Raw genomic sequence first — 27,578 nt, 5'->3', positions numbered from 1 at the left:
AGGTTAGACTGATTTATCGTGTAACAGAAGTTTAACGAGTTCCTTTTAGCACTCATGTGGATGACCTCACACTTTTCGTTATTTAGGGTCAACTGCCACTTTTCGTACCATTCCGACATTTATTATAAATCGTTTTGCAGTTTGTTTTAATCTTCTGACGACTTTATTAGTCGATAAACGACAGCGTCGTCTGCAAACAACCGAAGACGGCTGCTCAGCGTGTCTCCCAAATCGTTTATATAGATAAAGAACAGCAAAGGGCCTATTATACTACCTTGGGGAACGCCAGAAGTCACTTCTGTTTTACTCAATGACTTTCCGTCAATTACTACGATCTGTGACCCCTCTGACAGGAAATCACAAATCCAGTTACATAACTGAGACGATATTCCATAAGCACGCAATTTCACTACGAGCCGCTTGTGTGGTACAATGTCAAAAGCCTTCCGGAAGTCCAGAAATACGGAATCGATCTGAAATGCCGGCCGCGGTGGTCTCGCGGTTCTAGGCGCTCAGTCCGGAACCGCGCGACTGCTACAGTCGCAGGTTCGGTCCTGCCTCGGGCATGGATGTGTGTGATGTCCTTAGGTTAGTTAGGTTTAAGTAGTTCTAAGTTCTAGGGGACTGATGACCACAGATGTTAAGTCACATAGTGCTCAGAGCCATTTGAACCATTTTTTTTTATCTGAAATCCCTTGTCAATAGCACTCAGCACTTCATGTGAATAGAGCTAGTTGTGTTTCACAAGAACGATGTTTTCTGAACCCATGTTGACTGTGTGTCAATATACCGTTTTCTTCGAGGTAATTCATAATGTTCGAACACAATATATGTTCTAAAATCCTGCTGCATATCGACATTAACGGCATGGGCCTGTAATTAAGTGGATTACTCCTACTACCTTTCTTGAATATTGGTGTGACCTGTGCTACTTTCCAGTCTGTGGGTACCGATCTTTCGTCGAGCGAACGGTTGTATATGATTGTTAATTACGGAGCTAATGCATCAGCATTCTCCGAAAGGAACCTAATTAGTATACAGTCTGGACCAGAAGACTTGCTTTTATTAAGTGATTTAAGTTGCTTCACTACTCCGCGGATATTTACTTCTACGATACTCAAGTTGGCAGCTGTTCTCAATTCGAATTCTGGAATACTTACTTCGTCTTCTTTTGTGAAGGCATTTCGGAAGGCTGTGTTTAGTATCTCTGCTATGGCAGGCAGCACTGTCTTCGATAGTATCTCCATTGCCATCGCGCAGAGAAGGCATTGATTGTTTCTTGCCGCTAACATACCTCACATACAACCAGAATCTCTTTGGATTTTCTGCCAGGTTTCGATACAAACTTTCGTTGTGGAAACTGTTGTAGGCATCTCGCATTGAAGTCCGCGCTAAATTTCGAGCTTCTGTAAAAGATCGCCAATCTTGGGGATTTCGCGTCTGTTTAAATTTGGCATGTTTGTTTCGTTGTTTCCGCAACAGTGTTCTAACCCGTTTTGTGTACCAAGGAGGATCAGCTCCGTATTTGGTGTAAATCTCTCAATTGCTGCCGATACTATTTATTTGAATTCAAGGCACATCTGGTCTACACTTATATTATTAATTTGTAATGAGTGGAGATATACTCAGTGGCTTCAACGTTAGAAGAGATATATGACCATTCAGGACAGCCCAGCGGTACGGTGAAGCAAAAAAGAAACCATAGATTTTTCTCACCACGCAAAAGAATGAAAGTGCGTATTCTGATGCCTTTGTGGCATCATTCTGTTGATTATGGTTCAAGATTGAAAAGGGAAAGGGAATGAGGGAAAACTTGAGATAAGCTACAGACAAAGGAGAAAAATTAATTTAGAGGAGCATGGCAAGAAGGAAAGCAGTTAAAATGGTATTAACGGCAGATATAAGTGAGAGTGAGTGGTGGTGGAAGGATGCCATGCATCTTTCCACGTCTAGCCGCCGTTTAATCACAATGTGTGGATTGAAAAGACTACGGCATGTTATACACATTCAATATTTTACTTATTCTTTGTTTATTTATTATAAAGTGTTTTTTACTGCGATAACGCTATAGGTGTTTAAGGGTGCTACACATGAACTGCTAGACCACCATACGCTGACATTTATCTTTATTCTAAGGCCCCCGGAGTAGACAACATTCCATTAGAACTACTGACGGCTTTGGGAGAGCAAGTCCTGACAAAACTCTACCATCTGGTGAACAAGATGTATGAGACAGGCGAAATACCCTCAGAATTCAAGAAGAATATAATAATCCCAATCCCAAAGAAAGCAGGTGTTGACAGATGTGAAAATTACCGAACTATCAGTTTAATAAGTCACGGTTGCAAAATACTAACGCGAATTCTTTACAGACGAATGGAAAAACTAGTAGCAGCCGACCTTGGGGAAGATCAGTTTGAATTCCGTAGAAATATTGGAACACGTGAGGCAATACTGACCCTACGGCTTATCTTAGAAGCTAGATTAAGGAAAGGCAAACCTACGTTTCTAGCATTTGTGGACTTTGAGAAAGCTTTTGACAATGTTGACTGGAATACTCTCTTTCAAATTCTGAAGGTGGCAGGGGTAAAATATAGGGAGCGAAAGGCTATTTACAATTTGTATAGAAACCCAATGGCAGCTATAAGAGTTGAGGGGCATGAAAGGGAAGTAGTGTTTGGGAAGGGAGTGAAGCAGGGTTGTAGCCTCTCCCCGATGTTATTCAATCGGTATATTGAGCAAGCAGTGAAGGAAACAAAAGAAAAATTCAGTGTGGGTATTAAAATCCATGGAGAAGAAATAAAAACTTTGAGGTTCGCCGATGACATTGTAATTCTGTTAGGGACAGCAAAGGACTTGGAAGAGCAGTTGAACGGAATGGATGGTGTCTTGAAGGGAGGATATAAGATGAACATCAACAAAAGCAAAACGAGGATCATGGAATGTAGTCGAATTAAGCCAGGTGATGTTGAGGGTATTAGATTAGGAAATGAGACACTTAAAGTAGTAAAGGAGTTTTGCTATTTGGGGAGCAAAATAACTGACGATGGTCGAAGTAGAGAGGATATAAAATGGAGACTGGCAATGGCAAGGAAAGCATTTCTGAAGAAGAAAAATTTATTAACATCGAGTATAGATTTAAGTGTCAGGAAGTCTTTTCTGTAAGTATTTGGATGGAGTGTAGCCATGTATGGAAGTGAACCGTGGACGATAAATAGTTTGGACAAGAAGAGAATAGAAGCTTCCGAAATGTGGTGCTACAGAAGGATGCTGAAGATTAGATGGGTAGATCACATAACTAATGAGGAGGTATTGAATATGATTGGGGAGAAGAGAAATTTGTGGCACAACTTGACTAGAAGAAGGGATCGGTTGGTGGGACATATTCTGAGGCATCAAGGGATCACCAATTTAGTATTGGAGGGCAGCGTGGAGGGTAAAAATCGTAGAGGGAGACCAAGAGATGAGTATACCAAGCAGATTCAGAAGGATGTAGGTTGCAGTAGGTACTGGGAGATGAAGAAGCTTGCACAGGATAGAGTAGCATGGAGAGCTGCATCAAACCAGTCTCAGGACTGAAGACCACAACAACAACACAAAAATTGTCACTTCTGTAGAAACTTTCAAGCTGATGCAAGTCCATTTAAAATGTTATTGAGTTGCATGGTAGAATTTGTGTTGGTAATACTGCCTCCAGAATGCTTTACTATTTTGGAAGGCGCACCCAAGGTGACCAACTGCAGCGCTTCATTTGTCATCTGTTTCGCAGTATCATAGATAATTTCCAGCAAAACACTATATTTAATGAATGACTTGTGTTTCCAACTTATTCTCACATTTCTTGATTTATGCAAAACTTTCATTGTCTTGTTTTTTGAAATTTAAAATGTTGCTGTCCCAAAAACCAGTGGCACGATTCGAGCCCTCTCCCCTAGAGCGGGCCCTGTCAGTGACAGAATACCAAACTGTTGATTTTTCTGGACTTCCGTTGCTTCTTTTTCTCTTCCAAAAAACAAAGTCAGTTCTTCTACTGGAGACTTCCATTTGTTTTCACTTCCTTCATGTAATTGTAAACTGCTGCGCAGATTCACCTATTTGTGGTGTCCAAATGTGAGAACATCATCGAATCTGTAGTTGAAACTTGAGAAACAGAAAACATGCTTACATCATCAAAGATACAGTCACAGCCTTATTCTATGTGCACCCACATTACTACGACAGAACATCAAAATGGCACTCAAAATAAATTTAGAAAAAGAAAGGCGATTTGCGATAATTATGCAACATTAACAATTGACATCTTGACCACATTCATCCTGTCCATTCACTGAATTCTTCTCTAATATCTTCGCTGTGCATAATAAGAGACAGATTCCTATGGTGACACATAAGCCTCGTGTAAGCTTCGTGCTCTTCGAATTCCAGAGACATCCAGTATGTTTTTCTAGAGGGTACTTCACTCTAAATGGGCATACATTTGGTTGAGCAACTAGTCTTATTATTATTTATTCGAGTGAGAAACAAATACATGGTTATTACCATTAAAATCAAATGAAATAAAGAGTAATCAAGATACACTACTGCTGCATAAAATCTTGGAACTCCAGTAGCACTCAAGACTGGATTGGATTAATGAGGTTAAACAGACCTCCATCCTATTTTTAGTCCAGCTGGGAAGAGTCCCCAGAGAGGAAGGATCTTGATAAACGAGACTGAAACTGAGATTAAATTAAACCAAGAGATAGAAGCAAGTGCAAGTGAGAGGGGAGTAAGGGGCTGAGGTAGAGCGAGCTACTCCATCCAGAAAACAGCTTAAGGCCCCCTGTAAACGTTTTGTGACAGGAAACGCACTCCTGCCGTCTGACTATTGTTTCCTCACCCTCTGTCACCACAGGAAAACTAACAACACATGCAAAGTGATACTGCCTCAGGGAAGAGAAGAGCGATAACGAGTCTGTAAACCAATTACGGATGTTAAAGAAAAAGAATAATTAAAAAGGTATGGAGGGCGGGAGCCGGCCCAGAGCACCGAGCAAGGGCAGCCGTGGGTCCCCTGGATTAGTGGAAGCAATGGTGTACTCCTCCGATCCCTCAAGTGGCCGAGGAGACCAGTGTGCCCTATTTCACAGAGAGGAGTAGAAACTGCCTTCACGGGTAAAATGTAAAACCAGTTCACAAACAGCACAAGAGACAGCATGTCAGCAAGTTTAAGACTCCACTGCAAGGTGTCCAAATTGCAACAGTCCAATAGGATGAGGGTCACCATATGATGGGCACAACACCAACAGCAAGGTGAATCCTCACATTGTAAACCAGGGCACTCCAGTCCATGTTACAAGCCTTCAACAACTGACGGTGTAGAGTCAACCATAGGTCTGGTTCCGGTATCCCTGTCTCATAAGGCAGCATTTTGGTAGCCAAATTCCACGGGTAAAATGTAAAATTTGTTCAATTGTTGGAACATCCGACTCCTAAACTTTTACCTTTATTCGTTCTCTAAGTTACTTGGTGCCCTCCGGATTACCTTCAGTGTTCTCTACTTTAGCGGAGACTTGTAAATGAATCTTATGTGCTGATAAGTTTGCCTTAATTGTTAGTTGATTACTCTTGAAGGATACTCTATACAAGAAACTTCCACTTGTCCAGTACAGCTCATTAGTTTCGAAACTTAACAGTATTTTATCAGTAAGTAACCAACCTATCCCAAGTAGTAGGTCTATATCCAGATTTGTATAAGATACCAATAATACAGTTTGCAAAAATTTAGAATTATTTATTGTTATCGACAGTCTCGTTTCTTTCTCTATTGATTTCCCTTTACTTCCAGCAATCCCCAAAACATATACATCAGTTACAGGTAGTGTCTGATGCTTATTCTTGTGTCGAATTTCTGCTAAGAAATTTTTGGATATCAATGAAACTTCATATACAGAGACAATATAAATATCTACATTACTACCAAATATATTTCCGATTATTATCGGTTTAATATGGTATTCACATTTTATTTCGCCTTCTTCCAATAACCATTTGCTTGCTGGAACGGTATGGGTGAATACCCTTAGCCTCCCTACATATGGGCCTATGGCTGCATCGTAACGTCCTATATCCTGTCCCGTACATTAGGACATTCCTCGTTTCCCAACAATGAAATAGGATAAGATATAGCTGAGAACATCTCATTAGGGGAAAATAACCATACTAGAGCCTACACGGTGTAACCTCCCCACAAAATTTTTTTACCGCAACCTCTCAACAGAAAATGTGAACATAAATAATATTCACGCCAAGTGTAACCTCCCCACAAAATAAATTGGAAAATAATTATTATGGATAGCGATTGTAATTTTTGTTTGACCTCAGAACAAAATTGGTTCCCATTTATAATCTCCGTGCACAAATGCATTCACATTTAATGTACCCACAAAACTCTTTTCTCATTTAATGTAAGCTCGAAACAGAAAAATTCTTAAACCTCATAATAAAAAATAAATTCAGTAACCTGGTAAAATTTGGACGACAGCAGTGCTGCGTCGTGGCCCTGTAAGATCATTCTGAATAAAAAGCAAACATTCTTACCTCAATAAAAAAACGGCGAATATATCTGCTCTTACCTAAAGATTTTTTCGGCACAGCTCCGTGCAATGCTGTCCTATACATTTGTGATTTGTGAAAGGAAGCAACTGATTTTTTTTAAATGAATGTTTTTTTTTAAAAAATTACTTTATATTACAAAAATTAGGACATTTTTAAAACATTTGGATGACAGTTCAGATACATTACTAGACATGCGCGACACTGCTTCTTTACCTTATACAATAATACTCCATCTCCAGATTCCCGACCAGAGCAGGCTGCAGATAAGCGCAGACAACCTCAGACAAGCGACTAGCCACAACTAACTGCTACAGTTACACAGTTCGTACTGCAGTCAACACTGCTCTCTGGTCAGCGATTCTATATCACAGGCAGCACATACCTCTTACATAACCCTCCACTGGGGGGGGCAAAAATTTGGCAGCGATGGTGAGTCAATTGGACTTGCCAAGCGCAACAAATTTTTCTTAATTAACTAAGTTTACAGGCACAGAATATATACATATATATAAGTGCAGAACATGAAATAAAATATAGTGCATATGCACTGAGTACAGAACATATCAAGCAATGACAAAATGTATACGCAATGAGTACAAAACATATTAACAAATGACATAAAGTGCACACGCACTGTAGTACAGAACATATCAGGTAATGACAAAATGTATACGCAATGAGTACAAGTTATATTAACAAATGACATAAAGTGCACACGCACTGTAGTATTTTTTTTACCATTTTACAAGAACTTGGATAGGAAAGGGAAGGATTGGATCATGGTTGTAGCACAGTAGGTTGCACGTAGCTGCACTGAAAGTCCATATCTTTCTACAGAAGCAGTGAAACAATCTGAAGTTCTCTTCCCTGAAGTATTAATCAGTGTAGCCAAGACACTGAAATGTCGTATTAATATTCAATGTTATCATTTTGGTAGTACATTAGATACCCCAAACAGTGGGACCATAATAACATCTCCATCGCTCAAGGTGGTGGACAGCATGTCGTGTCAACACCATGTTCTTGTAAGGTACACCAACGTAGAATTAGTGCAAAAACCAAATATAGGGCTCCATGATCATGAGGATAGAAAGCACAAACTTATATTGCAGTAATTCCTGCTAATTAGGTCAGAAGATGAAGGACATTAAGTGTTATGCCAGTCATCATTGAGAATTACACTAGTCTATCAACTGATTTGAGTAATTGGTGGCACTCATCGCCTAGTTACTGAACATTTCTGTACTATGTATGAAGTATTACAGAATAGTGTTCATAAGTTATCTGATTATAGTGAAATTGGCACTCATTGCCCAGTTACAAACCATTTTATGCATTATTCAAAAGTGATCATTCAAAACAAGAGTTAATTAATGGCATACTATTTACATAATTCAGCTAGTTATAGTAATCATTGGCACTCATTGGCCAGTTACAAACCATCAGAAGTCATCCTTCAAAACATGAGTTAAAGAGTGTCGCACCAAGCTACCAGTATTCATATATATAGCATGTAAGTGACATAATACAAATATAAGAAACAGTGGCATTCATTGGCCAGTTACTAAACATATAGCAAGTATTGAATATTACAAAACATTTTTCATCATTCAAGTGACATACGACATATTTAAAATAATTATTAGCACTCATTGGCCAGTTACAAATCATCAGAAGTCATCATTCAAACGGGCATTCAAGTGACATACGACATATTTAAAATGTAACAAACTGTAACTATTACTCAAGGTCTGTGATTAGAAAACATCATTCAGTATTACTCAAACTCTCTGAAACTGGTAGCATTATTTGGGACTGTTAATACATTTTTTTTATACTAGCAATGCACTGTGTTGGGATCGATAATTAATTGCTGGCGCATAACAATATTTACTCTTGACTTATTGCTGCAAATGAGGATAGGTAACGTCATTCGTCATGAGTCAGCTGTAGCACGGTTATGAAACAAGTAGAGTATATGTGATCACATTCATGAATGACACACACAAATGGGTAAAAAAAATGCAAGTACTAGAACAGGTTTAATGACCAACTGCTTATAGCACATTAATTTCATAAATAACTTCTCCTGGAAAAAATACAAAATGGATTATTAAGCTGAAAGAAGAAACGCATATTATGCTGAAAAGTAGTGAACTTCGAATTAACAGGTAATGAAATGTGTATTAAATATATATGTTCTCTACCTGTCCTTTCCAAAACCTTCAGTCATTATACCATGCGACATAAGACATACTGTCAAAACAAACTGCAACAAATACTTAAATAACTACATAGCATTTCTTAACTAACAGTAAATATATAAACTTATATCACCATAACTTCATTATTATCATCACCTGTAAAGAAAAACTTCATTATTCATATTACCATATTCTTCATCACTATTGAACACCATTCATTATCATCTGCAAAAAGACACTTCATTATTCATATTACCATTTACTTCATACAACTATTCATAGTATAGAGTTCCTTATTTCTAGCATATTTCATCACTAAAACTAAGATGTGTAGTTCTGTCTGACAGCCTGCATCAATCGCCTAGTATTCTGAAAGAAAAAATTAGTTAAGACCGCTATCATACGATGTGTATAGTATATTCTTGTTAATGCTTCTTAATTCTGATCCATTTACTCTTCGTGACGAGGTATTGCATCTTCTTTCGTTCATTCCGAAGGTGAAATTCCCATTTCATAGTAATCCACTGTGGTTTGTTTAATTTATTTCTTTTACACGTTATTGCTTTCTGAAAATGATGAACAATGATTCATGTCTTGCATTTAAATCATATACCCATTAAATGGAAATGGAAATGTCGTGTGACGAAGGCCTCCCGTCGGGTAGACCGTTCGCCTGGTGCAAGTCTTTGTATTTGACGCCACTTCGGCGACTTGCGCGTCGATGGGGATGAAATGATGATAGGACAACACAACACCCAGTCCCTGAGCGGAGAAAATCTCCGACCCAGCCGGGAATCGAACCCGGGCCCTTTGGATTGACAGTCTGTCGCGCTGACCACTCAGCTACCGGGGGCGGACACCCATTAAATAAAAACTGGTTCCTAGTGATATAATTGAGCATACAGCATAGCATGACAGAAAACGTAATATGTCAAAAACATAGACAGTGTGCAGGTGCAAAAAATGTACACAGAGTACCACAATGTAGCAGCAAAAAAAAATGTAAAATAGTCACGATGTTGAGATATCATAAGGCAAAATGTCAAAGTCAACTGGTGTTTGTTATATCTTAAATATTTCATAGTGCATACAAACAAAACAGGAAAACAATCATACATACATGAAGAATGGAAAATGTGCACGGTCTGATGTGTAACGACAAGAAACGCGACCCGCTAACCTTACCTTGCCGGGCACTTGCCAAGAAAAAAATACGATAATCATCAGTAAGTAGTCACATAAATATAATTGCATCATTGGTCATATAAAAATCAGGAAATGGCATTACAGTGTGATAAATCATAAAGTATGTTCATTTAATAAAGGGTTTAATATTGGAGACATGGTGATTGCCTTTACTTTTTCTGGTTCTCAAAGTTTCGACGTGTACCACATTGGGGTGAGGAATGCTGCGAATTCGATATGGACCTGCATATAGAAGCTCAAATTTACTACACCTACTCTTTCTTCTGTTAGATAAATAGTGTGTACGGACTAATACCTTCTGTCCAATGTGAAAGTCACGGCGTGTACAAACCTGTTTTTGCTGTCTTCTCCGGCGCTCTGCGGCACGTTTGATGTTGTTCAGCACAATGTCAATTATTTCATGGTGTCGAAGTCGACGAGATGTTGGAAAGGTTACTAATTCTTTAATTTTGTTAGGTGGTTCAACATTTTTCAGTATAACAGTCGGAGATAGCATAGTAGATTCATTTGGTATGGAATTAATTACATCCTGGAATGAGAGTATGTGTGTGTCCCAATCAATATGTTTTTTATGGCAGTATATTCTACACAGTTTACCAATTTCTTTCACTAGTCGTTCACAAGGGTTCGAAGAAGCATGGTAACTGGATATATAGATCGGAGAAATGTTTCTAGCTCGTAACATACGTGTCCATATAGCATATCGAAACTGTGATCCATTGTCGGAAATTACTTTCAATACATGCCCTACATGGAATAGAAAATGTTTTACAAATGCTTTCGAAACAGTTTTAGCAGTAGCTTTGCGTAACGGAGTGAAGGTAATAAATTTTGAAGTGAGTTCAACAGCGACAAAGATGTAGCAAAAACCTCTATTAGTTCTGGGAATCGGGCCAAAAATTTCTACAGCGGCCATGTGTCTCAATTTAACAGGTACAATGGGATGCAATGGAGGAATATGTGAAGTCGTATCTGACTTAGCTTTCTGGCAGATTTTACATGACGCTAAAACTCGTCGAATACGTTTCTCCGTGTTGGTAAAATAACAGTTCTGTCTCAGTATAAGAAAACATTTTCTGGCTCCATAATGTGCGTAACTTAAATGAGTATACCAAATTAATTTGTTAACAAGCTCGTCAGGAATACATAATAACCAATTCTTGCTGTCAGGGTGAGAGCGGCGGAACAGAACATTATTCCGTACAGTGTAATGGTTTCTAATGGTAACATTATTCCTATCTTGCCAAACGTGTTTAATTTCTTGCCATACGTTGTCTTTACTCTGCTCTTGTGCTATGTCTTGTAATGACGACGAAATGAAATTTTCAAATGCAGCTTGTTGAATGTACATGACGCTGAAATTTGCTTTGCAGAAGTTGGTTGCGATGTCTTGCTGATTGTTGCTGAGAGAACGGGATAGTGCGTCTGCTACAATATTTTGTGTGCCCGGAATGTGAACAATTGTAAAAGTAAATTCCTGTAAATAAAGTTTCCATCTGCTTTATCTGTCGTGTGTAAATTTAGCGGAAAGTAAAAACTGTATAGCTCTATGATCTGTGTGAACGGTAGTGTGTCTCCCATAAAAAAAAATGCCGAAATCTCGTAAATGCCCAAACAACACATAATGTTTCAAGCTCTGTAACAGAATAATTGCGTTCAGCAGGTGACAGAATGCGACTTGCAAATGCGATGTTTTTAATTATTGTAGTACCATCTTCTTCAATTTCCTGAAAAATGTGTACGCCTAAAGCGGTGTTAGAACTGTCGGTGGCAACGGAAAAATTTCTAGTAAGATCTGGATGTGATAAAAGTGGTGCGTTCAACAAAGCTTCTTTCAGATTCACAAATTCAGAATGTGCTTGCCTATCCCAGGACCAAATAGTGTTTTTACCCGTCAATTGACATAATCTAGGGGTGTCTAAAGCAGAGTAATGAATAAATTTACGAAAAAGTTAACTAAACCCAAAAAGCTGCGTAGTTGTTTCTTCGTCGTAGGAACAGTAATGTCACGTAATGCTTGAAGTTTTTCCGGGTCAGGCGCAATGCCTTCTGCTGAAATTACATGTCCAAGTAATTTTATAGAAGTTTTGCCAAAGTGCGATTTACTGAGATTAACTGTGAGTCCTTGTGCACGAAAAGTTCGTAACAGTTGTTCAAGAATCAGATTGTGTTCAGACCAGTTAGCTTCTGCAATAAGAATGTCGTCTACATATGTTGTGATTCTGTCTTTAAGTTCTGTCGGAAGTATAGTATTCAAACCGCGAATAAATGCTGCTGAAGAAATAGTTAAACCGAACTGTAATTTACAAAATTGATAACAGTCACCAAAACAGAGAAAAGCCGTGTACTTTCTGCAGTCCGGATGGAGGTGAATTTGCCAAAATCCCGATGTCAAATCTAATGTGGAATAAGTAGCAGTACCATGAAATTTCTGTAGAAGTTCTTCTAGTGTCTGTGGGCGATCTGTTTAATTAATAATAATGTCGTTGATGTGACGCGAATCACGTACGAGACGAAGTGAACCATCCTTTTTCTTAACAATATGGAGCGGGTTTATGTACGGACTAACTGCCGGTTCAATAATTCCTTGGTCAAGCATATCTTGCAATTCTTTCTTAACTTGTTCTCTGTGAATATACGGAATGGGATAATGTTTGGCTTTAAATGTGTCGTGCTGTTTAACTTGAAATTCATACATAAAACCGGACATAGTGCCAGGAACGTTGTCAAAAACTGGAGCTTGCTGTAAAAGCATTTTGCGTAGTTGCGTGCGTTCGTCGTCTGTATTTGCACTGCTCTGTTTAACTTTATTAGAAATCATTTGCATAACGTCATAGTCGGCTTCGTCTGGAGTATTATAGTTGTGTACGTACGTATCTGTGAACAATGTGGAATGACAGTCTATGTCACGTGATCCGGAAATGACCTCTGTACGATTAATTGTTTGTTCTTCTGCAGATAAAGAGTGCTGAAATTCTAAAGCCAGTTGTACATTTTCATCCTATAACATTAAATAGGAGTTTTGAAAGTCAATAATTGCGTCGTGTTGTACCAGAAAATTCGTACCTAAAATAACGTCTGTCGTCAATAAGGGAACAATCCAAAAATTTGAGTGAAATGTATGACCTGCAATACAAAATGATAATTGTGTCTGTAATTTTACATCTACTCCTTTACCAGATACTGCTCCTTTTACTTTAGTTTTGCCTAATGGTAACGTAGGATAGGTATTCTCTTTATTACATTCGTTGAAAGTTTCCTCATTTATAACTGACATAGGTGATCCAGAATCGATTACTGCTGAAAATTTGGATGATCCAATCTTTACTTCAATGACAGGGTGTGAAATGGTTTTTTGAATAACTGGTCTTTCCTGCAAAAGAGTGTCTCGGATGTCGTCAAAAGTAATAACATTTTCGTGAACAAGATTCTGCGTGTCAAAAGCATTGCTTGCGTTACTGTAAGATGCAACCTGTACTGTATCTAGTCAAATTCTATCTGACGTGCTATTATTTTCGGGAGGAATCTGTGGCATTTCCACTATTTGTACTGTTCTGTTATTTCTTCCTGACGTATTACGTTCGGGATGATATCTGCTGTCTGGTTCATTCATGATAATTTGTTGTTGCGAATGATTTTGCTGCTGGTAAGGCCGACTGTTATTAAACGTACGCTGAAAATTGTGCTCATTACTTTTACGTCTGTCATGATAGTCATTTCTATACGGTGCATTGCGATAGGAATTGAAATGGTGTGTTTTCTGTACGTACTGATTCCCTTGTTGCTGTGCGTTACTATTTGTTGGAGCTGACACTATACGTGTAGGCGGCGAAATATTAAAGCTTGGTTGACCTTGTACATTACATTGTTGGTTAGGTATGCTAACCGGCTGGCTTTGATGCTGTTGCGGTGAAAAACGTCTATTGTTACCAAAACGTGGTTCCTGTTGCTGATAATTTTGTACATACTGATGATTACACTTTTATCTTTCATTAAAATTACGCTGGTAGTTCTGGAATGTCTAATAAAAACTGTCACTTTCGGTAAAATTTGTCACATCGGGTTTTCTTTGCTTATTCCTAATCATAGATAGATCGATAGTTGAAGAGCTGTTTTGATAGATATAAAGGATAGTAAAAGAGAAGGCAGCAGTGCAGAAAATTAAAGAGGAAACAGCACTACTATGGCTCGGGGCCCTGTGCACACTACGGCACATATTCATCGAAGTGTAATGAATCCCCTGAGGTCAATTACGCGCTACTAATAAATTTTAATTTCTGCATTACAGGCAATGGCGGTGAAAATTCAAAAGCAAGTTGTCATATCCAATCCAATTCTAGTTTCTGCGTTACAGGCAAGCTGATAAAAATACAAAAGCAAATTGTCATATCCAGTCCAAAGCGTGTACCTGTGCTCTGTCATTTTTAAATACCGTAGATTTTTTTACAGTTAAAAATTGCTTGTAATCAACGTTATCGTCTCTGAATGTGTGAACAGATTCAGGATTGTATGAGAATCTATTTGTCTGTGATTGTTCGGAATCTAACTCACGTAATCTCTGTAAATTACCTAAATTATACTGGCTGTGTGAGTCTGACAAATATTCTGTGCCGTGTTAGAGGCTGAAACATTTTTCATCTCTGTCACTTCTTGCTGTAAAGTTGACAATTTTCTACGTAATGTATTATTGGACGAACCTATCTCACTGATTGTCTGCTGTAAATTTTGGAATTCGGGTGTTTGATTAAACGAAACTGGTGAAGTATCGTCCGATTTGGTGTTATTATTATTTTCGATAACATCAATACGACTGGCCAATTCATCAAATTTTTCAGTCAGTATTTTTACCTGATCATCGTTTTTAGTATCGCAAACATTAATTTGTTCTTGTATTTTACGTGAGGTTTTGTTCAACTTTTTAACGTCTGCTTTGATGGTATCGGGATCCTGAATTAGTTCTAATTGTTCAAGTCTGTCGGTCACTGTCTGAAAGTCTACTGTGTGTGTGTCTGTTTTTGTATTAAGATCAGAGATTTCATCATGTAATTCGGTGTTCAACTGTTTGATAGCATTAATTTCGTCTGATACTGTAGCAATATTGTTGTCTACGTATGTTTTTGCTTTCATAAACAATTTACGCTTATCTTCCTGTCTCTGTGCAGTAATTGTTTCCATGACTTGTCGCTTTACTTTATTCTGTTCCTGTATAAATTTACGGTAACGCGTTTCACTGTTTTGTAGGTGGTGATTAAAGCGTTCGTCAATTTGGCTGTTCTGTTGGTCAAATTTCGCGTCTACTTTTGCATCTAGTGTGCGCGAGAGTTCTGCTGACATTAATTTAAACTCGTCGCGTAACTGTGTTGCGTTTTCAGAGCATTGTTTAGCGACTGCACTAATTTCGTCTCTAAGAACTTTAGTTGTGGCTGCATGTGTGTTTCTTAATTCTTGAGCCACAGATCTAATTTCTTCACTATTGTTCCTAGCACAAGCCTTAATTTCATCACGTAATTGTTCTTTAGTATCATGAAATTGCGGGGCAACGGCTGCAATCTGTTCACTAAGTTGTTTGTTCTGTTCATTTAGGTGATCGTGTTTTTCATTCAACTGTTTGAAATTTTCATTAAGGTTGTCTTGTTTTTCATTCAACTGTTTGAAATTGTTATCTTGTTTTTCATTATGTTCATTAATTTGTTGTTTGAGATTTTCATTAAGTTGTAGCATTAATGCTATAACTCGATCCATGCCAAAATTAGCTACTGTATTCTCTGTGCTGTGTGATGGTGTATCTGCTTTTGTCACGTTTTGTGTAACCATTTGGTGATTCTGTAATTCTTGAAAAGGTTTATCAATCGGGTTTTCACTGTGGGTCACTACCCCGGAATCAAATAGATCTGACGTGTTTTGTGTATATTGTTCACTTTCGTTAGAAACAATTATCTGTTCGCTACGTAAATTTTGCAAATTAGGCGTGTCAAACTGGACAGCGTTCATTGTAACGGAACGTGCCGTGTCATCAATTGTTAAATTTACTGTGGACACAATTGAATTTATTTGTTCATCATTAGGATCAAAATCATTACTAGTGGTCGGTACGCACTGATTTTCTGTAAATGGAGGATTATCATTATTATTACACAGAGTGTCGCAAGTATTATCGGTCAAATTATTCGAGTCAGCTATTTCCTCATTACACATCGCGATGTACTGTTAACAGTTTTTCGCGGCATTTTTCACAAATCACAATTAAGCACAAAATGAAATAAAGACGAAGCAAAAAAAAAAAAAAAAAAAATGGAACAAACACAATTACAACAAAGAGCAATAAAGTGCCGATGATCTGTGAAAGCAAAAGTGACAAATTAGTAAATGCGTTGCGCCAGATGCAAACTACGTTTAAGTAAATAAGAGCAGATATATGACTACTTCTCAGAAATTCACAAAGAAATACGATCCTGGCCCGGATGTCGCCAAGTGTAATCTCCCCACAAAATAAATTGGAATTAAAGTAATTATTATGGATAGCGATTCTAATTTTTGTTTGACCTAAGAACAAAATTGGTTCCCATTCATAATCTCCGTGCACAAATGCATTCACATTTAATGTACCCACAAAATTCTTTTCTCATTTAATGTAAGCTCGAAACAGAAAAATTCTTAAACCTCATAATAAAAAAAAAAAATTCAGTAACCTGGTAAAATATGGACGACAGCAGTGCTGCGTCGTGGCCCTGTAAGATCATTCTGAATAAAAAGCAAAAATTCGTACCTCAATAAAAAGAAAAAACGGCGAGTATATCTGGCCGGCCGCGGTGACCGTGCGGTTCTGGCGCTGCAGTCCGGAACCGCGGGACTGCTACGGTCGCAGGTCCGAATCCTGCCTCGGGCATGGGTGTGTGTGATGTCCTTAGGTTAGTTAGGTTTAAGTAGTTCTAAGTTCTAGGGGACTTATGACCTAAGATGTTGAGTCCCATAGTGCTCAGAGCCATTTGAACCATTTGAATATATCTGCTCTTACCTAAAGATTTTTTCGGCACAGCTCCGTGCAATGCTGGCCTATACATTTGTGATTTGTGAAAGGAAGCAACTGATTTTTTTGAAATGAATGCTTTTTTTTAAAAAAATTACTTTATATTACAAAAATTATTATTAGGACATTTTTAAAACGTTTAGATGACAGTTCAGATACATTACTAGATATGCGCGACGCTGCTTCTTTACCTTATACAATAATACTCCATCTCCAGATTCCCGACCAGATCAGGCTGCACACAAGCGCAGACAACCTCAGATAAGCGACTAGCCACAACTAACTGCTACAGTTACACAGTTCGTACTGCAGTCTACGATGCTCTCTGGTCAGCGATTCTATATCGCAGGCAGCGCATACCTCTTACAACGGTCTCTAGATTATTTGCAGTACTAGGTATAAATACCTATTAGCTAATTATTTGGTTGGCCATTTCTTGTTTTGCTTCTCCAATTGTTGTTCTTTTTATCTACTCGTTACAAGTTACTTGTTCTCTTCTGAAATTTCGATGGGTGAAATTCTTTGGGGATGTTTTCTCCCTGTGTGTAATCTCCCCATCCTTCATTAAGTATGTCCAGGCCTCCTAGAAATGTCAACAGATCGTCGACTGTAGTCCAGCCCCAATACCATATTTATTTCCTCTTGGCTAATGGTTCAAATGGCTCTGAGCACTATGCGACTTAACTTCTGAGGTCATCAGTCGCCTAGAACTGAGAACTAATTAAACCGAACTAACCTAAGGACACCACACACATCCATGCCCGAGGCAGGATTCGAACTTGCGACCGTAGCGGTCGCTCGGCTCCAGACTGCAGCGCCTAGAACCGCACGGCCACTCTGGCCGGCTTTATTTCCTCTCATAGTCTCCTAACTAGGACCGTCACCATTTGTATTTCCTCTAAAGGGATACCTAAATATTTATACCCAGTTAAGTGTCACTCAGTATATTTCTTGTATTTACCCCACGTACTGTTACAGTATTTGAGGTCAAGTAATTCTAGTGTGTGTTAGGTGTCTAATATTTTCTTTTGAATTGTTCTTGGAAATTCTCCAAAGATTTAAGCTCATCTTAAAGAGCGGTCCCCCGTTCCACCACATCAACTACAGGTAACTAAGTGCAAAATTTGCTTCCTTAGAATCGTCTCACTTCCTTGGTGAAGATCTGGAGAACACTCAAAAAACAGATCGGATGTACGTCACCATCTGATTTAAATTTAGGAAACTGTTCTGACAAATTCGTTCCATTTCGCAGTAAAGTTATTAGTTAATTCTCGAAATTGCTCACTGACCAAATTTCCTACTAGATCACCTTTGTGTGTAAGTCCCTTTCCAAAGGTACTTATACACTCCTGGAAATTGAAATAAGAACACCGTGAATTCATTGTCCCAGGAAGGGGAAACTTTATTGGCACATTCCTGGGGTCAGATACATCACATGATCACACTGACAGAACCACAGGCACATAGACACAGGCAACAGAGCATGCACAATGTCGGCACTAGTACAGTGTATATCCACCTTTCGCAGCAATGCAGGCTGCTATTCTCCCATGGAGACGATCGTAGAGATGCTGGATGTAGTCCTGTGGAACGGCTTGCCATGCCATTTCCACCTGGCGCCTCAGTTGGACCAGCGTTCGTGCTGGACGTGCAGACCGCGTGAGACGACGCTTCATCCAGTCCCAAACATGCTCAATGGGGGACAGATCCGGAGATCTTGCTGGCCAGGGTAGTTGACTTACACGTTCTAGAGCACATTGGGTGGCACGGGATACATGCTGACGTGTATTGTCCTGTTGGAACAGCAAGTTCCCTTGCCGGTCTAGGAATGGTAGAACGATGGGTTCGATGACGGTTTGGATGTACCGTGCACTATTCAGTGTCCCCTCGACGATCACCAGTGGTGTACGGCCAGTGTAGGAGATCGCTCCCCACACCATGATGCCGGGTGTTGGCCCTGTGTGCCTCGGTCCTATGCAGTCCTGATTGTGGCGCTCACCTGCACGGCGCCAAACACGCATACGACCATCATTGGCACCAAGGCAGAAGCGACTCTCATCGCTGAAGACGACACGTCTCCATTCGTCCCTCCATTCACGCCTGTCGCGACACCACTGGAGGCGGGCTGCACGATGTTGGGGCGTGAGCGGAAGACGGCCTAACGGTGTGCGGGACCGTAGCCCAGCTTCATGGAGACGGTTGCGAATGGTCCTCGCCGATACCCCAGGAGCAAGAGTGTCCCTAATTTGCTGGGAAGTGGCGGTGCGGTCCCCTACGGCACTGCGTAGGATCCTACGGTCTTGGCGTGCATCCGTGCGTCGCTGCGGTCCGGTCCCAGGTCGACGGGCACGTGCACCTTCCGCCGACCACTGGCGACAACATCGATGTACTGTGGAGACCTCACGCCCCACGTGTTGAGCAATTCGGCGGTACGTCCACCCGGCCTCCCGCATGCCCACTATACGCCCTCGCTCAAAGTCCGTCAACTGCACATACGGTTCACGTCCACGCTGTCGCGGCATGCTACCAGTGTTAAAGACTGCGATGGAGCTCCGTATGCCACGGCAAACTGGCTGACACTGACGACGGCGGTGCACAAATGCTGCGCAGCTAGCGCCATTCGACGGCCAACACCGCGGTTCCTGGTGTGTCCGCTGTGCCGTGCGTGTAATCATTGCTTGTACAGCCCTCTAGCAGTGTCCGGAGCAAGTATGGTGGGTCTGACACACCGGTGTCAATGTGTTCTTTTTTCCATTTCCAGGAGTGTAGCTGTATCTAATTCGTCTTTACTAGTTTCTACCTTATGGCCTATTCATTTTTTTGTGTTTGTATTAGACTGGACAACCAATTCTGGTACTTTTTTAATATTTCCTGTAAATCGCCCTCCCTTCTACAGACATATAGTAAATTCTGCAATATGCTTCTGATAAAAATCAGCCTAGTCTCGTCGCAATACCAGATCACAAACTTGTACTACCAATTCAAGAAATCACACACCTCTTAGCAACAAATAATCCTGAGATGATAATGAGCTTCAAACGGATACAGGGATTAGTGAACACACGGTTGTCGTAGTAGGACTGAATAACGCAATTCCCAAACCCACCAAAAATAAACGAAAACTGTATCTGTTCAAAAAAAGAAAAGAAAAAAACGGATAAAAATATGCCTGACTCCTTCCTGAGAGACAATCTCCATTCCTTCCAAATTAACGATGTAAGTGTAGACCAGATGTCGCTTGCATTCAAAGAAGTAGTATCGACAGCAACTGAAAAATTTATGCCAAAGAAATTCCCCATGGCCACAATGCAGGTCAGAACACTGTTACAGCAACAACGAAAAAAGCATGCCAGACGTAAACGAACGCAAAATCTCCAAGATTCGCGGTCTTTTACAGAAGTTCGAAATTTGATGCGGACTTCAATGTGAGACGTTTATAATAGTTTCCACAACGAATCTTTGTCTCGAAACCTGGCACAATATTTGTAGAGATTCTGGTCGTATGTAAAATATGTTCGCGGCAAGGCACAGTCAACGCCTTCTCTGCGCGACAGCAGAGAAAATACTATCGCCGACAGTGCTGCAAAAGCAGAATTACTTTTTGACACCGCTACAGAAGCAGCGGCTTGTAATCAAATTGCGTGGTTATGGAATATCGTCTCAGTTATACGACTGGATTCATGATTTCCTGTCAGAGAGGTCACAGTTAGTAGTAATTGAGGGAAAGACATCGCGGAAAAAATAAGTGATTTCTGGCGTTCCCCAAGGTAGTGCCATAGACCCTCTGCAGTTCCTTATCTATATAATAGACTTAGGACACAATTTAAGCAACCGTCTCAGATTGTTTCATAGTCCAGTAAAGTCATCAGACGATCGAAATCAATTGCAAAACGATTGATATAAGATACGTGTATGGTGAGAAAATTGGCAATTGACCCCAGATAATGAAAAGTGTAAGGTCATCCACAAGAGTGCTAAAGGAAATCCGTTAGATTTCGGTTACACTCAAATCTACAGGCCTTAAATTCAACTAAATATCTAGGAATTACAATTACTTAAATTGGAAAGTACGCATACACTACTGGTCATTAAAATTGCTACACCACGAAGATGACGTGCTACTGACGTGAAATTTAACCGACAGGAAGAAGATGCTGTGATATGCAAATGATTAGCTTTTCACAGCATTCACACAAGGTTGGCGCCGGTGGCGACACCTACAACGTGCTGACATGAGGAAAGTTTCCAACCGATGTCTCATACACAAACAGCAGTTGACCGGAGTTGCCTAATGAAACGTTGTGGTGATGCCTCGTGTAAGGAGGAGAAATGCGTACCATCACGTTTCCGACTTTGATAAAGGTCGTATTGTAGCCTATCTCGATTGCGGTTTATCGTATCGCGACATTGCTGCTCGCGTTGGTCGAGATTCAATGACTGTTAGCAGAATATGGAATCGGTAGGTTCAGGAGGGTAATACGGGGCTTCGCGCTGGATCCCAACGGCCTCGTATCACTAGCAGTCGAGATGACAGGCATCTTATCCGCATGGCTATAACGGATCGTGCAGCCACGCCTCGATCCCTGAGTCAACAAATGGGGACGTTTTCAAGAGAACAACCATCTGAACGAACAGTTCGACGACGGTAGCAGCAGCATGGACTATCTGCTGCGGTTACCCATGACGCTGCATTACGGACAGGAGCGCCTGCGATGGTGTACTCAACGACGAACCTGGGTGCACGAATGGCAAAACGTCATTTTTTCGGATGAATCCAGGTTCTGTTTACAGCATCATGATGGTCGCATCCGTGTTTGGGAACATCGCGGTGAACGAACATTGGAAGCGTGTACTCGTCATCGCAATACTGGCGTATCACCCGGCGTGATGGTTTGGGGTGCCATTGGTTACACGTCTCGGTCACCTCTTGTTCGCATTGACGGCACTTTGAACAGTGGACGTTACATTTCAGATGTGTTACGACCCGTGGCTCTACCCTTCATTCGATCCCTGCGAAACCCTACATTTCAGCAGGATAATGCACGACCGCATGTTGCAGGTCCTGTACTGGCCTTTCTGGATACAGAAAATGTTCGACTGCTGTGGACAGCACATTCTCCAGATCTCTCACCAACTGAAAACGTGTGGTCAATGGTGGCCGAGCAACTGGCTCGTCACAATAAGCCAGTCACTACTCTTGATGAACTGTGGTATCGTGTTGAAGCTGCATGGGCAGCTGTACCTGTACACGCCATCCAAGCTCTGTTTGACTCAATGCCCAGGCGTATCGAGGCTGTTACTACGGCCAGACGTGGTTGTTCTGGGTACTGATTTCTCAGGATCTATGCACCCAAACTGCGTGAAAATGTAACCGCATGTCAGTTCTAGTATAATATATTTGTCCAATGAATACCCATTTATCATCTGCGTTTCTTCTTGGTGTAGCAAGGCAAACCAAAGACTTCGATTTATTGACAGAACACATAGAAGATGCAACAGATCTACTAAAGAGACTGCCTACCCTATGCTTGTCCGTCTTTTTATGGAGTCTACTGTGCAGTGTGGGATCCTTACCAGATAGGATAACTGAGTACATCAAGAAAGTTCAGTGAAGGGCAGCACCTTCTGTATTATCAAGAAATAGGGGAGAGAGTGACACGGACATGATACAGGATTTGGACATCATTAAAACAAAGGCGTTTCTCTTTGCGGCGGGATCTTCTCACGAAATTTCAGTCACCAATTATCTCTGAATGGGAAAATATTGTGTTGACGCCGACCTACATAGGGAGCATAGGGAGAAACGATTATCATAATAAAATAAGAGAAAACAGAGTTCGCACGGAAAGATGTGAGAGTTCATTTTCCCTTTTTTTTCGGGCGCTGTTCGAGGGTAAAAATCATAGAGAATTAGTGTGAATGTGGTTCCGTTATTCCTTAGCACCACTATGTTCTCATCCTTCACTAGGCCGCCAAAAGACTTTGTTCATTTATTTTGGGTTTACTCAGTCTCGGGGTGAAATATATTTTCCTTGGTCACCTGTTGCATGAAATTAACTACCAGCTAGTAAAAATCCGGATAGCTGTGGTTCTCTCTTGATCGCGGACTTCTCCTTTGCAGTGTCTTCACTCTGATTTGCTCACTGTTCAGTTACTGTCACCCAACCACACTCAAAATACATAGAAAAAAAATCATTTATCACAGATATAGCTCAACTGAGTTGTGTAGGCACGATTCTTGTTGCGGTGAACTGCTAGTGTTTACGGTAATACGTTGTCCTTTAAATCGAGTCGGCTGACTCGAATGCGTCGCCGAAGCTGGAACAGCGGCGGTTTGTGGCGAGCCGGCACAGTAGGCGTCTACTGTTGCGACATCGGAAGGTCGAACGAACTGCCTTCGTTGCTCTTCCGACACACAGACTGATCAAACTTCTTCTGTGTTGGAATCCATTGTAGTAAAAAATAAGTGTTAACTGATCGACTACATAAAATCATTCCCCTCTGTTCACGGTATTGTTTCTTCTTTCAGTAGCGCTTACACTGCGAATTATTGGCGGCTGTTGACACTAGTCATCAAGGACAACAGTGTATTGCTCCAATTTCTTATCGATAAATTTCTTAAGAGTCTTTCGGTTATTCCTTAGCACCACTATATTCTCGTCCTTCACTAAGCCGCCAAAACACTTTGTCCATTTATTTTGGGTTTACTCCGTCTCGGGGTGAAATATATTTTCCTTGGTCACCTGTTGCATGAAATTAACTACCAGCTAGTAAAAATCCGGACAGCTGTGGTTCTCTCTTGATCGCGGACTTCTCCTTTGCAGTGTCTTCAGTGATAGAGGCTGAAAGAAAGCTGAAATCCATCTAGATTTTACATACTGACCATCAATATTTCTTCTTTCAACACCAATCTAAGCTTCTTTATACACTGAATTAATTGTCATCAGATACGTATATTATAATTATATCACAAATATTTGGATGCAAATATCTTGTACAGCGAGTATATAGTTTCAAAAGCCAAACGACCAAGAACGTGAGACAGAATGACGGTTTTTAAAATTTCTTTTGTTCTTCTTTCTACAACGTCACTATTGTTATTGTGAGTGGGATACGTTCAAGGCTGCAACACAGCTCCAAGCCGCGACGTCTAAGAACAATCAGCCCACAGCAGGCGTCATCCTCTCTTCCAGATATGCGACGCCCATGTACCTTGCATTTCCTGCACATTTCTCTGACAATATGCTGTCTGAAACTTAACTACTAATAAAATCGTTTATTAAATGTGATGATCGACTGTCATTGTTTAGAAAGACCGAGAGTGTTACCATTTTCCCTAAAATTGTGTGTTACATCTCACTTTTCAAGATACCTGCCATAAATTAGATTGTCATAATACTGGTGGATGGTTGAAGACAAATGGGCTAGCAATATTATTCACCAATCTCAAGTGTTTGTGTGGATTATATTAGGAGACACTAGAATATTAGCAACCTTGTCTGCAATATACCTGGGACTAAATTATGATTCTCAAACAGCTTCTTCCAAGGCCATAACAAGTGATAAAACATTCTCTTTGTAATAACCCATATTTGATGGGGCACACATCCGTCACAATACTAATCCAGTATCAACGCTGATGTGACCTCAATTAAATTATTCTGTGATCTCTTGCCACAGTGGTATTAAGTTAGCACTTATCATATTAGACAAAACACAGTACTGCTGTGTTACAATTTGAACTATAATGATGCTTCCAACACAGTAAATGGATAAATGAATGGATGGACTGGTTAAAGGGACCAAACTACGAGGTCATTGCTCCCATAATCCTTTGTGTGTCAATCTGGGAATAGTCCCCAGAGAGGGAGGACACGAAAGATAAATCCCAGTCGACTCGATTGGATCCGAGAATCAAGAAAACCAAGAGACAGAAGCAAGTACAAGTGAGAGAGGGATAAAGGATGAAGGTGAGAGAGATGCCACACCCAGAAAGCAGCTCAAGACCCCTGGAACCCATCATCTGACTGGATATCACCCTCTCCATGATGCAACGATGCTTCCACACCCTCCATCACCACAAGAAAACTGTCTACATGGACAAGATAAAATATCAGGAAAGTGGACGTTGATGACGAGTCTGTCAACAACTGACAGATGTAAAAGAATAAGAAGTATTAAAACGATAGAATAGGCAGGCTGCGCCACCGAGCAAGGGCAACCACAGGCCGCTTGGGTCTTAGCAAGTGACAGTGCAACCCTTCAATCCCTCAAGTGGCTGATGGGGCTCATGTCTCCTACATCACAGAGATGAGTAAAAACCACTTCCTGCCACAAGGTTGTGATCTCCTTCATGGTTCGAAGTTTATTTGGAGAAACCAGGGCACACAAGTCCACATTCCAATCCTCCAATAATTGTTGGCATAGATTGATCAAAGTACTCCAAAGTCGGCATCCTGGTAGGCAGCTTGGACAACCAGTCAGCATGTTCGTTCCTTAGGATCCCAATTTGACAACGGCTCCAAAGAAAGACGACCGACCTTCCAGTGTGGTGGATATCATACAGGAGATCCTGGATAGTAACACACAATGGGTGACGGGAGTAGACTGGTTGGCAGCCTCAAGTCTACTCGATGAGTCATTGTCGATTAAAAACAACTCACCAGTCCTAGAACGGAAATGGTTGAGGTCTCAAGCAATGGCCAGCCATTCTGTAGTCAATACAGTGAATCTATTTGGCAGGGAGCATATGTGTAGGCCATGTTAATTGACAAACGGACTGTTATCTATGAAGAGTGAGCAGGGTCAATCATGGCGCCAGTAGAATGCCACTATCAGCGACGTCTCTGAATGTAACCATGATAACAGCATGGCACCGCAGCTGACAATTCAGCGAAAACAGCCGTGAGCTCCCTCCACTGGACAGGCAACTCTCTGCTCCGGCAGTGGCTGCCTTCGTGATTGACTCAGGACAGGGTGCCCTCTCCCATGGTCGAACAGCAGACCCATACTGCATTCCTGGTTATCGCTTTGGGTGTCTCAGGAATATTTTAGTGCACTAATTGCTGAATACTTGTGAGCTCCACACGATGTTCGTTTAGGGCTTAAGGAATGTACTCTAAACACTTCCATGGCGGCAAATGAGGAAAGGCTTCCGTCCTTCCACTAGAGTACTGCATCAGCTATCGCTATACCTTGCCCAGCTTGCTCTGCTGCACAACACGTGTAGGTCGTCTTTTGTTTCGCAACATGTAACACTCTTGCCTGCCAGCAGCTGGTTCTGGCACAACTCACTTCCATTCTGGCATACTTTTGACCAAATACGATCAATAGATTACGTTGCCCTCCATTTTATCAAGGCATGGTCCTCCGGGTCGACCAAACTAAATTATCCTTTACACTAGTGTTCCTGGTGTCCAGCCCTTCTGGCTCTGTTTCGTCCCTTAAGAATTATTCTAACAGATGGGTTCCTCAATCCTATGACTTAATCTTACACATTTCTACAGGTCCCTTGCCCTTAACCCAAGCACCACTGAGTTTATTTCATTACTAGCCTTCCTGCACAATAACTTCTAACTCTCTATTCCAAATTTACAATCTAAAATGAATCAATTATTCTTAATACTGCTCCCTTGTGCATTCATCTTCCTTTTGCTGCTTTTATGCTCAGGTTATCCAATCCCTGGAATCTGAATGACGGCTGGGTCTGAGCTCAGTCTTGTGCTTCATCTTCTACATATCAAAACAAGGAATACACTGAGCAGGACAAGTGTCTCTGCTGTGGTTGGTATGACAATAGTCAATGTTGTCTCTTTCTGATACTGATTTACCTAATATAAATTTACACACTACCATAAGGTTTCCAGTGAGACTTGTCCCTCCTGTTGGTTCAGAAGCATATTTATAGACCGCGTTAATTTCGGCCCTACAGTTTGATTTAAGCAGGTTAGAACTGTAGCAGGTCGCACTTCCATGGGCTCCTCTGCCAAGTACAAACGACGCTGAGAAATATTCAGGTGAGTTATCCCTGAAATCGTGATGGGCAGATAGAAAGTAGGTCTCACACTCTTCCACTGAATAGCAAACCACTCCCGTTTAATTCTAGCTTCTTTACTAACGCAAGCTTCCCCGCTAAAAACAACTAGCCACTACTACCGTCTTGTCAAAGGTAGAGAGCAACCAATGTGCCTCGACCTGCTGAAAGTACAATTCTGGGTCAATTACTTCTTTATTGTATTCTCTTACCTCATTTTGTCCCATTGGCAATTTCACTGTTCAGGAATCCTGCCCCTCTCTTATTACCATAACTGGACAGACTGTTATTTCCCCTTGGTGGCATTTTTTTGACTTAGCTTCCTCCATTTCTACATATCTTCCCTGATCTTTTGCAATTAATAATAGTCACTGCAGTCTTACTCTTACAGATTTCTTCAACATCCCCCATTTGACAGGATATGCATGAACTATGTAGCAATCGTAACGTGCTTCTTTCCCTCCTACTGGTATAGAAATGGAAGTGTAAACTTTCGCCCCATCAGTTGTCA

Source organism: Schistocerca americana, chromosome 1 (genome assembly GCF_021461395.2).
Source record: "Schistocerca americana isolate TAMUIC-IGC-003095 chromosome 1, iqSchAmer2.1, whole genome shotgun sequence".
In the NCBI taxonomy this organism is placed as follows: domain Eukaryota; kingdom Metazoa; phylum Arthropoda; class Insecta; order Orthoptera; family Acrididae; genus Schistocerca; species Schistocerca americana.
This window is presented reverse-complemented; position numbering follows the sequence as displayed.